The sequence below is a fragment of the Pistacia vera genome, unplaced genomic scaffold (genome assembly GCF_008641045.1).
Source record: "Pistacia vera cultivar Batoury unplaced genomic scaffold, PisVer_v2 Contig549, whole genome shotgun sequence".
Taxonomy (NCBI): domain Eukaryota; kingdom Viridiplantae; phylum Streptophyta; class Magnoliopsida; order Sapindales; family Anacardiaceae; genus Pistacia; species Pistacia vera.
In genome coordinates this window covers 465,947-479,592 of record NW_022196389.1, presented here as the reverse complement: position 1 = coordinate 479,592, position 13,646 = coordinate 465,947, and positions in this window count along the sequence as shown.

Here is a 13,646-nt window from a genome sequence, read left to right as displayed (position 1 = left end):
TCTGACGACGACTTAACCTTATATGTTCTAAATGGGTTGGGTCCTGAATTTCGAGAGATTGCTGCACCTATTCGGGCAAGGGAAAAATCACTTGCCTTTGAAGAGCTCCATGACTTACTTTTTGGACATGAGAGCTACTTGAGGAGGATGGAAGTTGCTACACAGCAACTTGTAGCTACGGCGAACTTCACTAGTCGCCGACCTGGGTTCTCTGGAACTCAACAGCAAAGAGGAAATAACAAGGCAAATGGGTCTTCACGTCAACAAGGCCAATCTCAGTTTCCAAATGCCCCACCTCGAGATCATCGACGCCACAACAACTCGGGTCGCTCCAACTCAAATCAACGGAGATTTCAGCCCAAATGTCAATTGTGTGACCAAGTGGGTCATCCAGCTAAGGCTTGTCCTCAATTACAGTCTCATGAAATGACTGCTAATTGTACAACAACATCTGATGCTTCAGAAAACAAATGGCTCATTGACTCTGCGGCTTCTCATAATATTACTGGTGATATACAAAATTTATCCATTAATTCTGAATATGACGGCACTGATGAAGTTATTCTTGGTAATGGTACAGGTTTGGCAGTTACACATATTGGTTCTTTAACCTTACCCACATCGAAAAAAAATTTTCATTTACATGATACTTTATGTGTTCCAAATATTCATAAGAATCTTATTTCAGTTCATCACTTTACCAAACAGAATGCTGTTTTTCTTGAGTTTCACCCATTTCATTTTCTTGTGAAGGACCAAGTCACGGGGGCGATACTTCTAAGAGGTGCGTGTGAGAATGGCATCTACATATTTCCGAACTCAATGGTGGCTTCTCCAACTCCAAAAATGGTTGCTAATGTGCATGAACGAACTTCAATCGATGTGTGGCACAAGCGTCTTGGACACCCATCGATTAAAGTTGTTTAAAACCTTGTTAATTCCTTTTCTCTTCCACTTACCACAAATAAGCTATCTTCTTCATGTACTTCTTGCTCAATCAATAAAGCACATCAACAACCATTTGGTTCTACAAGTTTTCAAAGTCATTCTCCACTTGAAATTATATACACTGATGTTTGGGGACCTGCTCATATCACCGGTTTAGATGGCTCACGCTATTACCTAATATTTGTGGATCATTATACCAAATATATGTGGCTTTATCCAATGCCTACAAAATCACTTGTTTCTAGCATTTTTCCTAAATTCAAAAAGCTTGTTGAAACAAGGTTTAAATCCAAAATAGCAAGTTTGTATTCAGACAATGGTGGAGAATTTCTGAGTTTAAGAAAATACTTGTCTGAAAATGGTAAAAGCCACTACACCACTGCGCCCCACACCCCACAACAAAATGGTGTTTCTGAACGCCGTCATCGCCATCTTGTGGAAACGGGTCTCACTTTACTTCATGATGCTTCTTTACCCCTTCCTTATTGGCCCCATGCTTTTCAAACTGCAACCTATCTCATAAATCGTCAACCAACTCCACTTCTCCAAAATAAATCTCCCTTTGAGGCACTTTTTGGTCAAAAACCAAATTATCTCAAATTGAGAAAATTTGGATGTGTATGTTATCCCCTTACAACGCCATATAACACCCACAAATTACAAGCAAAGTCTATTCCATGCATGTTTACTGGATACTCACTAACGCAAAATGCATATAAATGAATGGATCCATCCACGGGCCGAGTCTATATATCTAGACATGTGACTTTTGATGAAACAAAAAGCCCATTGTCAACAAGTACCACACACGACTCAATACCAAATGAGAACCCATCTGCACCTACCCACTGTCATTCCTCATCTTCTTTGCAGAACCCATGCTCTAATCTTTTCCTTACTGCTCCATCAGTACCCATGCGATCTTCTCTCTACAATCAATCATCACAGCCACCAACGAGATTGGAACATGAAGCCGTCGTTTCTGCGCCACCTCCAGGTAACACCCCCTCTTTCTCTACTCGTGTTTCCAATGAATCCAATGAAACACTAAGTGCAGAAAATTTAAATTCAAATTTCTCAAACATAAACTCTGATTTAAATATTGTTGCACCAAACACCTCACTCTCATCTCAACCTGTATCCATTCCCATCTCTGATTCACTTTGTCCTGTGCAACATGAAAATTCACAAACCCGAATCCATTCCATGACCACTCGATCCATGAACAATATCTTCAAACCCAAACAACTACACACTATCTCAAAACATCCCCTTCCGTTACCTCTAGAACCAACATGTGTGAGCCAAGCAGTATCTCACCCCGAATGGCGTGAGGCCATGTCTAGTGAGTTAACAGCCCTTATCGACATGGCACATGGGATTTAGTTCCTCCACCCAAAAATTGCAACCCTGTGGGCTGTAAATGGGTGTTTCGAGTCAAACGGAAAGCAGATGGCTCAGTTGAAAGATTCAAAGCCCGACTTGTTGCAAAGGGGTATAATCAACGTCTTGGAGTTGATTATAAAGAAACCTTCAGTCCTGTTGTTAAACCAGCCACAATACGGACAGTGCTCAGTATTGCAGTCATGAATGGGTGGGATTTGAAACAAATGGATGTAAACAATGCTTTCCTACACGGAAAATTGACTGAAATTGTTTACATGATGCAACCTCCGGGTTTCAAAGATTTGTCCAAAATTGATCATGTGTGCAGGTTGAAGAAAGCAATCTATGGCCTCAAACAAGCCCCTCGGGCTTGGTATTCAGCTCTAAGAAATGTTTTACTAGAGCTCGGGTTCCATAGTTCTAAAGCCGATTCTTCATTATTTATTTATCGACATGACTCCATTATATGCTATTTTCTTGTCTATGTTGATGATTTAATCATCACAGGAAATGAAATAAAATTTGTGACTCATGTCGTTAGCAAACTTAGTGATCAGTTTTCCTTGAAAGATATGGGCTCACTACACTCCTTTCTTGGAGTGGAAGTCATACCAAATCATGCAGGTGTATTTCTCTCACAACATAAATATGTTCGTGATATTTTGGAGAATGCAAAAATGGATGAAGCAAAGGATGTTTCTACACCACTGTCAACTAGTCAATCACTTCATTTGGTGGATGGAACAGCTGTAGTAGACAGCACAGAGTATAGGCGAGTCATTGGCAGCTTACAATATCTTTCCTTGACTCATCCAGACATTTCTTTTGCAGTAAACAAGTTGTCCCAATTTATGCACAAGCCAACGGTCACTCATTGGACAGCCACTAAAAGACTTCTTCGGTATCTCAAGAAGACAATATTTCACGGCATTCACCTAAAGAAATCAGTAGAACCATGTTTAACAACATATAGTGATGCCGACTGGGCTGGAAACATTGATGACAGAACCTCTACATCGGCATACATCACATTCCTAGGCTGCAATCCAATCTCATGGAGTTCAAAAAAACAAAGAGCCGTAGCTCGCTCAACTACAGAAGCCGAATACTGAGCCCTGGCTAATGCAGCATCGGAAACTATGTGGTTACTTGCACTTTTTCAAGAACTTGGTTTTTCATTAAAGCTGCCACCTTCTCTTCTATGTGATAATCTTGGAGCAACTCATCTCAGCTTCAATCCGGTTCAACACTCACGAATGAAGCACATTCAAATTGATCTTCACTTTGCGCGTGACCAAGTTCAGAAAGGTACACTTAATGTGAGTCATGTACACACTCAAGATCAACTAGCGGATTTGCTGACCAAGCCACTATCCCGGGAACGTACAGAATATTTAAGAGCCAAAATTGGTCTTGCTAATGGAAGCTCAATTTTGCAGAGGCTTATTAAGGAAGGTGACACAAAGGCAACGTAAAAGTCAAGATCACAAGAAATCTGGAAATATTCTGCAGCAATAATCAAGCCAAAAATTATGCATAAACGTTTCTCTGTTTTCTGTCCTGTAACTGATGCATTGTTGTACATTTAATTAGGTAGATCCTGTAACTGAAGTGTAAATGTCAGTTTCAATAGTTGTATATTCCTAAGATAGATTTCAAACTTTGTATAAAATGTACTCAAGATATCAACACAGCAGTGAGTTGAAATTTCCATTGTGAGCATTTGAAACTCTTACTTTTCTACAAGACAGAGAGAAGATATAGAGTTTGCGTGAGAGACTGAGAATTTATAAAGACATAAATAGAAAAGAGAAGGTGGAATTTTTTTACATTAAGTTACTTGGAGTGATTGCAAAACATGAAGTTGCTTGGATACCCAAACAAAACTAAACTTAAAAGAGCAACAATACCAAAAACAGTATTAAGAACTAAATATAAAGCATATGATATGCCTAACTATAAACTCAAGCATACTTCCATATAAGATTCGATTCTTTATTATTTTACAAGTTGTTAACTTGAATGTCATTATATATTTTTGAGTTGAGGTGGAAAATGTATTTAATAATAATATTTAAAAGTTATATTCATAATGAATAGATAGGAAAAACAAAAAGAACGATATTTTACACTCAAATTTTAATTGATAATTTTAACAATATATCCCTTATTTAAATAAACAAATGATTGGATAGGATGAATGGTATCGGTATTATGAGCCTAAAAGTGAGTTTACTTTTGTTTTATTATTTTATTTCATTAAATTAGTATTGACCTTCAAACTTTTTCTCATGTTAATGTTTTTTAATCGATATAAAAGCTTATTAATTAACTATCATTCTGTATTTTTTTTTTTCTTTTCATCTTTACTCTACCGCAATGCGAAAATTGATTACTTGTAGAACCCCACCATGTGAAAATAAAGAAAAATAAAAAATTAAAGTATAAAGATAAATTTTTTTATTTCTATTTTGGCCTGCTTAGTTTTTAACTTAACATTTTGGTCCCCATACATGTAATTCCTAATGCTTTGGCCCTTTCATTCACATAGCATTACATTTCGGTCTCCTAGAATACATTTTCTGGCTTCGCCTTGTGTTAATTAGAAGCCACCCAAAGTATTTTTGGTTTTAGTTCATTGGTGTAACTTGAATCTATCCTATTCTTTTGTTCTTTCTCAACTATATATTATCCTAATTTAGAGTTCACACGCTCACCTCAAAATTCTTTTTCCTTTGTATCTCAAAACACTCTTAATTCACCCCAAAGCAAAAGATGGCTCAAGTTAAGGTTGCCACCCTTTTCATGATACTTCTCCTTGTAGTAATCTTGAAGAAGTCCTGGAATCGAAAGCATGAAAGTTGCAAATCTTTCCAAGAAGCCAAACAAAAAAAATAGCAGAAAAACAAAAAAGTAGAATTTGCAAATTTTTATTCTAATCTTGGAAAAATTTTCAATGCTTTACACATGAAGGCAGAGTGCCTTTTTATACTAATTCTAGACATGACTAAGGCAAGTGGAAGCAAGTGGCATTCCTAAAACAATAAATGTGAGTGCTATTACAATTATACAAGGAATTAGTTTGCAAGTTTTAAATCTTAGCCACTCATCTTGATCTTGAAAAAACAATCAATTTTGATTGATGAAGACTATAGTTCTACAATTCTGCTTCTGATCGTAACATCCTCCCTCAAGTTGAGCAATAGGTTGCAAAAGCTTGTATGATCTGAAGCAGAACAATCAATTGCAATGCAACACTTCCAACACCTTTGATACCGTAACATCCTCCTTCAAACCGAGCAGTAGTAGGTTGCAAAAGTTTGCAAAGACTAAGGCGATTGGTTTTTGTTAAGCACGCTTGTTATTGATAAATCAGTTTTGACTTGAAGATGCACTAGTTGATGAAGAGGTAGGTTGATCAAGTTGACTAGAAGAAGAGTGAGAGGACAAAATGTCCTCCTTGAAACTCATAGGAGAGGTAGCAGTGGACTATATGTCCTCCCTGAAACTAACAAGAGAGATCAGATGAAGTTTATCACATAGAATTTGAAATCATGTGATAGGTAAAGGTTTGGTAAGTATGTCTTTAATCTGAAATTTAGAGGCAATATACTAAACAATTAGTTCTTTTGAAAGAACCAAGTCTCGAATATAATGCACATCAATTTTGATGTGTTTAGTGTGAGCATGAAATATAGGGTTTGCAGCAAGTGCATTTGCACTTTTGTTATCACACCACAAGACTGATTGAGTGGGAACAGCGGCTTGTAATTCTTACAACAATAGTTGAACCCAAACAAGTTCTATGGAAGCTTGAGTAAGGGATCTATATTCAGCCTCTGTAGAACTTAATGCTACAACCTTTTGTTTGTGGGATACCCAGCTGATTAAGTTTCCAAAGAGACAAACACAAAAGCCACTAGCAGACTTTCTAGCATTAAGATCTACATTCGCAAAACCTTCCAGCACTAAGTTTTGAGAGGGCTGAAACTTGAGACCAACATCAAGAGTACCTTTAATATAATGTAGGACACTTTTGTAGGCAACCCAATGAGACACAAATGGACTTTGAAGGAATTGACTTAGTCCATTCACAACAAGGGACAAGTCTGGTCGAGTCATGGTTAAATACTGTAGGTTGCCAATAACACTTCTGTATAAGGTTGGATTTTCAAATAGAGCACCATCATTTTTAACTAACTTGGTGTTTGTAGCTATAGGAGTTGAGCTAGCATTGGCATAAAATATTCTGACTTTTTGAGTAAATCAGTAGCATGCTTAGTTTGATTTAAGTGAATACCAATAGTAGTTCTTACCACTTCAAAGCCAAGAAAATAACTCAATTCCTCTAAGTCTTTTAAGGCAAAAGTTGTGTAATTCATTAACTAAATGCTGAATGTAAATGAAGTCATTACCTATAATTAAGATGTCATCCACTAATACCAGTAGATAAACAACTTTTGTAGAAGAATGATGAATAAATAGGCTACTATCTGAAGAAGAGTTTTGGAAATTTTTGTCTAATAAAGCTCTTTTAAGTTTTTCAAACCAGGCACGAGGAGCCCGCTTAAGGCTATACAAAGCCTTGTTCAACTTATATACATGAGTAGGCTTGTTTGGATCAATAAACCCAGCTGGTTTTGTCATGTAAACTACTTCTGTAAGATCTCCATTCAAGAAGGCATTATTGATGTTATCTTCATAATTTTCCAATTGAGTTGGACATCCAATGCAAGGTTAATTCGGATAGTACAAAGCTTAACCACTGTAGTAAAAGTTTCAAAGTAGCTGATTCTAGGAGTTTGTTGAAACCCCTTAGCAGCTAACCAAGCCGTATAATTCTAATGTTAGGTAGGTGCACTAGAGCCAACCTTGTAGCTCTTGTAAACTCATATTTATATGAATAAAAGGCAAAAGCTTCTTTATAAGCAATATACTATAGTATATATTTACTGCGCGTAAGGAAAATAGTATATGTCCTTAGAAAGGTTGAAAACAGTGACGAGGCTATTAAGTGTCATAAATATTAATTGTGAGAACTCTATGAGCAAAAATGGTGGCCCTTCTTAAACTGTCCATAGTCATAGTATAAATCTGACCTAGGACATAGATTATACGGAGAGACTATCATCGCGTTGAACAACCCTATCGACAGATAGTGATAGGTCTCACATGTCGAGGTTGCGAGCATCAACTTGGTGCAACGCATGGGTGCTCGCTTGTGCAAGTCCACTGAACTAACTCATGAGAGGATTCCATACAAGATGGTAACTCAGTGTCTATGGAGCATATCCTCTTACGGATGGTGGTGCATGTGGTCCTTCGACTTGAGATCACCAGAGCACCATGTGTAAAGATCGATGTGATTTGACACCAACTGAACATCGTCTCTCTTTGGGATTACTAGAATGGTGGTGATTGATTACATTGTGAAGTACACTATGGCTATCGTGGATCAACAAAGGATTCATCACTCCTAGTTACAAGAGCCCTTATCTTGGTGAGATATTTGGTTAAAAAACTACGACTACATAGTCGTGGCCACGGTGGAGTCGAGTTGGTGCTCGAATCTAGTCTTATATGGTCACCAGATTTAAGAACTGAATATACAACATGTCAAGGAAATAGTTTTGAGTAGACACTACTTCTGTACCTCAAACCTTGATGAGATATAAGGTGATGAAATGAATCGAATTGCATGATAACCATACCATAGACAAGGAAAGTTGGATCGCTGAATCTTTGCTTACTGGGGAATCATGATGCCTTGCTAGAGGCCAATCTTGATTGGTGTACGAAAACACTAATTGGCTGGTACCTAATTAGTTATCGGGACACTGCCGGCAAAGTAGAGAGCCTTCTGGTCACACACATAGAAGGTAGTTAAGCAAAGAATGGAAATGGAAGGACAATCTTGCCCTTGGGCCGAAAAGGGTATTTCGATAATTTGGGAGTCCGAAGACATTTTCGTCATTATGGGCAAAAAGGATACTTTTATAATTTTGCTAGGGTTGACACCATTATCCAATATTTATATTGGAGGAATTTTGGCAAAATTAGATTCATATTAATTTTAATTAATATAAAGGAATATATTTAATTTAATTAATTATATTAAAATCCAAAAATTAAATATGATATATATATATATATATATATATATTTATTTATTTATTAATATATAGGAATTAGATAAATGATATTTATTTAATTAAAATTCACATTTAGGAGAATATCTTAAGAGATATTCTTATATTAGAATTAAGGAGATTGCAATCCAAACCGAATTGGAAATCAAGGATTCATAATCCTTGTAGAATTCTTGTTTGGGGTTGCCTATATAAAGGGACAATGAATTTTAATTAGTAAGAGATTTTGGAGAGAACTCTTTTGAGTAAAATTAAATTAATTTTTCTCCCTCTCCCAAATAGCACGCGCCCAAACCCTAGCCACCAAGAGAATTTTATTCTCTTGATTTTTGCCTCCCTTCCTTAAGCTCTAAGATTAGTCTAGCAATTAATCTTAGGGTGATCTCAAGCCTACCTTCGCATGGATACTGACGGACTCAATCATACGTTGGTTTGATAGTGATTAATCGGAGATATCCCGAGAAGGAGCCGCCAACAAAGATATTATATTAAACCTTGTATGGTTTTGATTTAATTTTATGTTGATTATTAAGTTGAAATCATGATCTTGGGTAAAAAGGATGGGGCCATGGCAATTTTTTTTTAATAATTATGCGCTTGCCACGACACGGTTCCTTCATCTGAATAATATCATCCATGTTTTATTTGATACGAAACACCCATTTGTTATCAACCAAAGTCATCTGACTCTCATAGGGAACTAATGTCTAGGTGTTTTTGACTTGCAAAGCATCATGCTCTTGCTTCATGGTTGAGAACCAATCTGGAGAACTCAAAGCTTCATGAATATTCAAAGGTTCATTGGTAGATGTTACTGTAGAAGATGTTGCTGTAGGAGATGTTACTACAATTAGAGCATTTGTCTTGCTCTTGTTGGTAGTCTTGGATCTAGTTAGCATAGGATGATCATTAGTAACTGTGGGTTATGGAACTGATAAAATTTGAGTCAGAGGAAGTTGAACTTCTAAGTGAATAGTAGAAATAGATGTTGATGCATTATTGTGCACAATTTGATACATCCCTGGAGATTAATTTTCTGCTGATGTTTTAGCATTATCGGAGACTTCATCTTCAAGATTCTCGCTCTGAGATTGGTTTGAAGATGATGTTGCTAGATTACCATCCCAGAGCTTAGTTACCGAATCTGAATTACTGACAGCAATAGTTGAAAAATCAATAGAAGGAATCGCAAAATAAGAATAAGAATCAGTAGGCAAGGCACATGGAAATTGCCAATTGGAAGAGTACATAAGTGGCTCTATTGGTTGCTACTGAGGAGTTGAAATGGTAAGTTGTACATCTTTCGATGGAAAATTTGTTTCATCAAAGTCAACATGCTTGAAAATGTAAACTCTTTAGCAAATTATAGTTAGGAGCCTTGTGAAGCAATTTCTCAAAAGGAGATAAGTACTAAAGAACTGGAGTTGGCAGTTTATTTATCAAGTAAACAACAGTGTGAAATGCATGCAACCAGAACTGAAAGGGCATTAAAGACTGAGCTAGCAAGATTAAGCCAATTTCTGTGATGTGCCTATGCTTCCTCTCATCGTTTCCATTTTGTTGATGGACATGAGGACATGGATGTTTGAATTTAATACCATGGGAGTTTAAGTAAGGTAAAAAGCATCGAAATTCACCTTCCCAATTTGTTTGAATGCACTTTAGTTGAGTTTCAAATTATCTTTCTACAGACATATGGAATTGTTTAAAGATATCAAAGGCTTCTAACTTTTGTTTTAATGGATATATCCAAGATTACTAACTTAAATCATCCAGAAAAACTATGTAATACTTGTATCCTTCATTTGAAAAAACTAGTGAAGGACCCCATAAACTAGCAAAGATTATTTCCAATGGCTTTGTATCGACTGTTGTAGATTGAGAGAAGGGTTGTTGATGCAATTTTCCAAACTTACAAGCTGAACATTTTTGCAATATTGATTCTGAAGCAGTAAGCCTTTTATTTAGTGTATTATGTACAACAGCTTGAAAGATCCTATAATGAGGGTGGCCAAGCCTCATACGCCATACAACTAGATTAGATTTACTAATGGCAGTAACTATATTTGTTAAATGCAAGTTTTAAAGACTTGAATTATTGAATGGAAAAACAATATTTGTATATGCAGAGGAATTTATTCTTGGAACAGAATTGACAAAATCAAATGCTGATGGTCTTGCAGAGTTGCTTCGAGAAACAAAGGAGTGCAGGGCCAATTGATAAAATCCATTGCTAAGTTTGCCTTCAAGCAGAACTATTTGTGTCACCTTGTCCTTTATAACACAGAAGTCAGCAAAGAACTCAAACTAATTGCATTGTCTTGAGTGAGTTTTGATATGCTGATCAATTTTTTATTTTTATTTTTTTTGTAATTTGAGGTACAACTAACACTTTAGTAATTTATATGAAGATAATAAGGTAGGAAAGTAAAGGTCACCAATGTGAGTAATAGAGAGACGCTAACCATTTCCAACTTGTAACTTTTTTGGTCCACCGTAAGCTTTGCCATTATTAAGAGGTTGAACAATTTAATCGATGTGGCTGGTGGCTCCAGAATCAAGACACCATTGAGAATCTGCCACTGAAATTGGCTGAGCAAAGTAGGACATTGGAGCTACATTTTGAGAGATTTGATGTTGCTGTGGTTGTGATGAATTAGACTGAGGCATAAATGTTGTTCTGATTTCTTTTGAACGATCTACAGAACCAGGATCTTTTTGCAAATAGTAGACTTGATTTGCTTGTTCTGAGAATTTAGTTTGATTTGATGGCAAGGACTGTTGTTGAGTAGCTTGCTAATGCTGAGGTAGTTGAGATTGGTTTTGGGGACGATTGAAGGACAAATCAAGCCTATGATAACACTGCACAGCCGTATGACTAGGCTTTCCACACACTTGACAAAAAATTGTAGGCTTAAAGAAGTTTATGCCTCTTCCTTGTCAAGAGTTTGGATTGATCCTTCTTACATCTTGTACCATTAAGGCATTATGAGGATAACAAGGAGAAGCTGATATATGATCTGATGAGTTTTGAGTGTAGTTATGAGTTGGAAAAGTGTTGGTTGAGATATTAAAATCTATTGCTAATGAAGCGTAGTGCATTGTTAGTACATAATACTGTGTTAGTGGAGTATAAGGTGTTGGTATTGGTGCTATCATAGATGCAGGATATTGAATTATGTTGATATATGGTAATTGTCTCGAATTGACATTATGATGAGGGGGAACAAAGGTTTGTTTTTGTGCCGTCAGGGCATACAGACTTTTTGCACTATTGTACCTGTCCAGTCTAATTTCATGTTTATGGAGTAAAAATTGTGCTTCTTGAAGAGTAAGATCATCTCCTCTAGCTGATAAAAGCACTTATACAGCATCATATTCAAAACCTAAGCCATCTAAAACGTAAGCTATTAATTTTTCACCACTCAAAATCACTCCATTGGCTGAAAGAGAATCAGCATAGCCTTTCATTTTAAGCACAAATTCGTTAATACTTGAGGATTATTTCTTTGTGTTTTGCAGTAAGTTTCTAAGATGCATTGTTCTAGCCTTTGATTCAGTGATGAAATGATTTTCTAAGGTTTTCCAGATTTCAAAGGAGCTTGAAAATTTTGCAACATAACCAAACATTTATTTAGAAATTGAAGAGTATAACCAACTCATAAGGAATTGATCAATTCTTTTCCATAAGAAATAGCCAGGGTTAGGCTTTCTCACCAGATCTCCAGTTTCAACATCTTTACTCAACACAAAAGGTTTAGGACAAAGTCATTCACCAATGATAAAGCCTTTGAGCTAAAACAACGTGAGAGCTAGTAGTACTTGAGACCTTTAGTAATTGTGATTCAATTCTTTTCTCTTAACTTCACCACAACAGTAGGTAAGGAGCTTGGAAAGCTGAAAGTTCTTCAGTTGATCATTACTATGGACCAGGGGCAGATCCAGCCCACATTTGGGTGGGCCACGGCCCACCCTCAATTTTATTTAAAAAAATATTAATATATATAATTTTTGGATTTTGGCCCACCCTAACAAAAAATCAATGGACAAAAATATTAATATGTAATTAGTTTTTATTTTGGCATGCCCTAACAAAAATTTATGGATCCACCACTGCTATGGACATATTGTTCCAGTTCTGTCGTCTTGATCTTGCTTTTAGAGTTGAATAAGTTTTCAAGATCATCCATGTCAGTAATAGTGGAAGAGCTCTGATAACATGAAGAAGTCTTGGAAGCGAAAGCAAGAAAGTTGCAAAACTTTCCAAGAAGCCAAATAGAAAAAATAACAGAAAAACAGAAAAATAGAATCCGCAAATTTTTATTATAATCTTGGAAAAATTTTCAATGCTTTACACGTAAAGGCAGAGTGCCTTTTATACTAATTCTAAACATGACTAAGGCAAGTGGCACTCCTAAAACAATACACGTGAGTGCTATTACAAATATACAAGGAATTAGTCTGCAAGTCGTAAATCTCAGCCACTCCTCTTGATCTTGAAAAAACAATCAATTTTGATTGATGAAGATTGCAGTTTTGCAGTTCTGCTTCTGATCGTAACACATCTCGACTCTAACAAATGCTACCCCTCTAGAATTGACCTTTCCCAACAATGCTCCAACAAAAACACAATTGGTTGGTCAATTTTTAATGTTTATTGTATACTAAGTATTTATCATGTTGATTTACTTATAGTTTTGGGATTTTTATAGGATACTAATGCGAAGCATATCGATTGCGAAGGAGCTTCAGAGGAAATGTGCTTAGTGATGAGAAGAGCCCTTGCTGCTCATACTGACTATATCTATACCCAGGATGAGAATCCATGAGATTATATTATTTAATTCGTTGTAGTGACTACGTATTAATCAAATCTATTGATTAGGTTAATTTAGTCCAAATTAATTAAGTAAAAATCAAGTTAATTTGAACTTATGACACGTTTCATTATATTCTCATTGTTTTCAACTAAATTACCAACGCAATTTGGTGTAACAAATGAAATGGTCACACTATTGGAAAATACGTTAACACTGAAGCATATACTGCATAAGATGAAACCAGATTGCATCATTCTACCTGAACATCGATGCAACACAGATCATCAAAAACGGAATTGGATTAATGAAAGGCGTGAGAAATGCATACAAGAAGGCATATCAC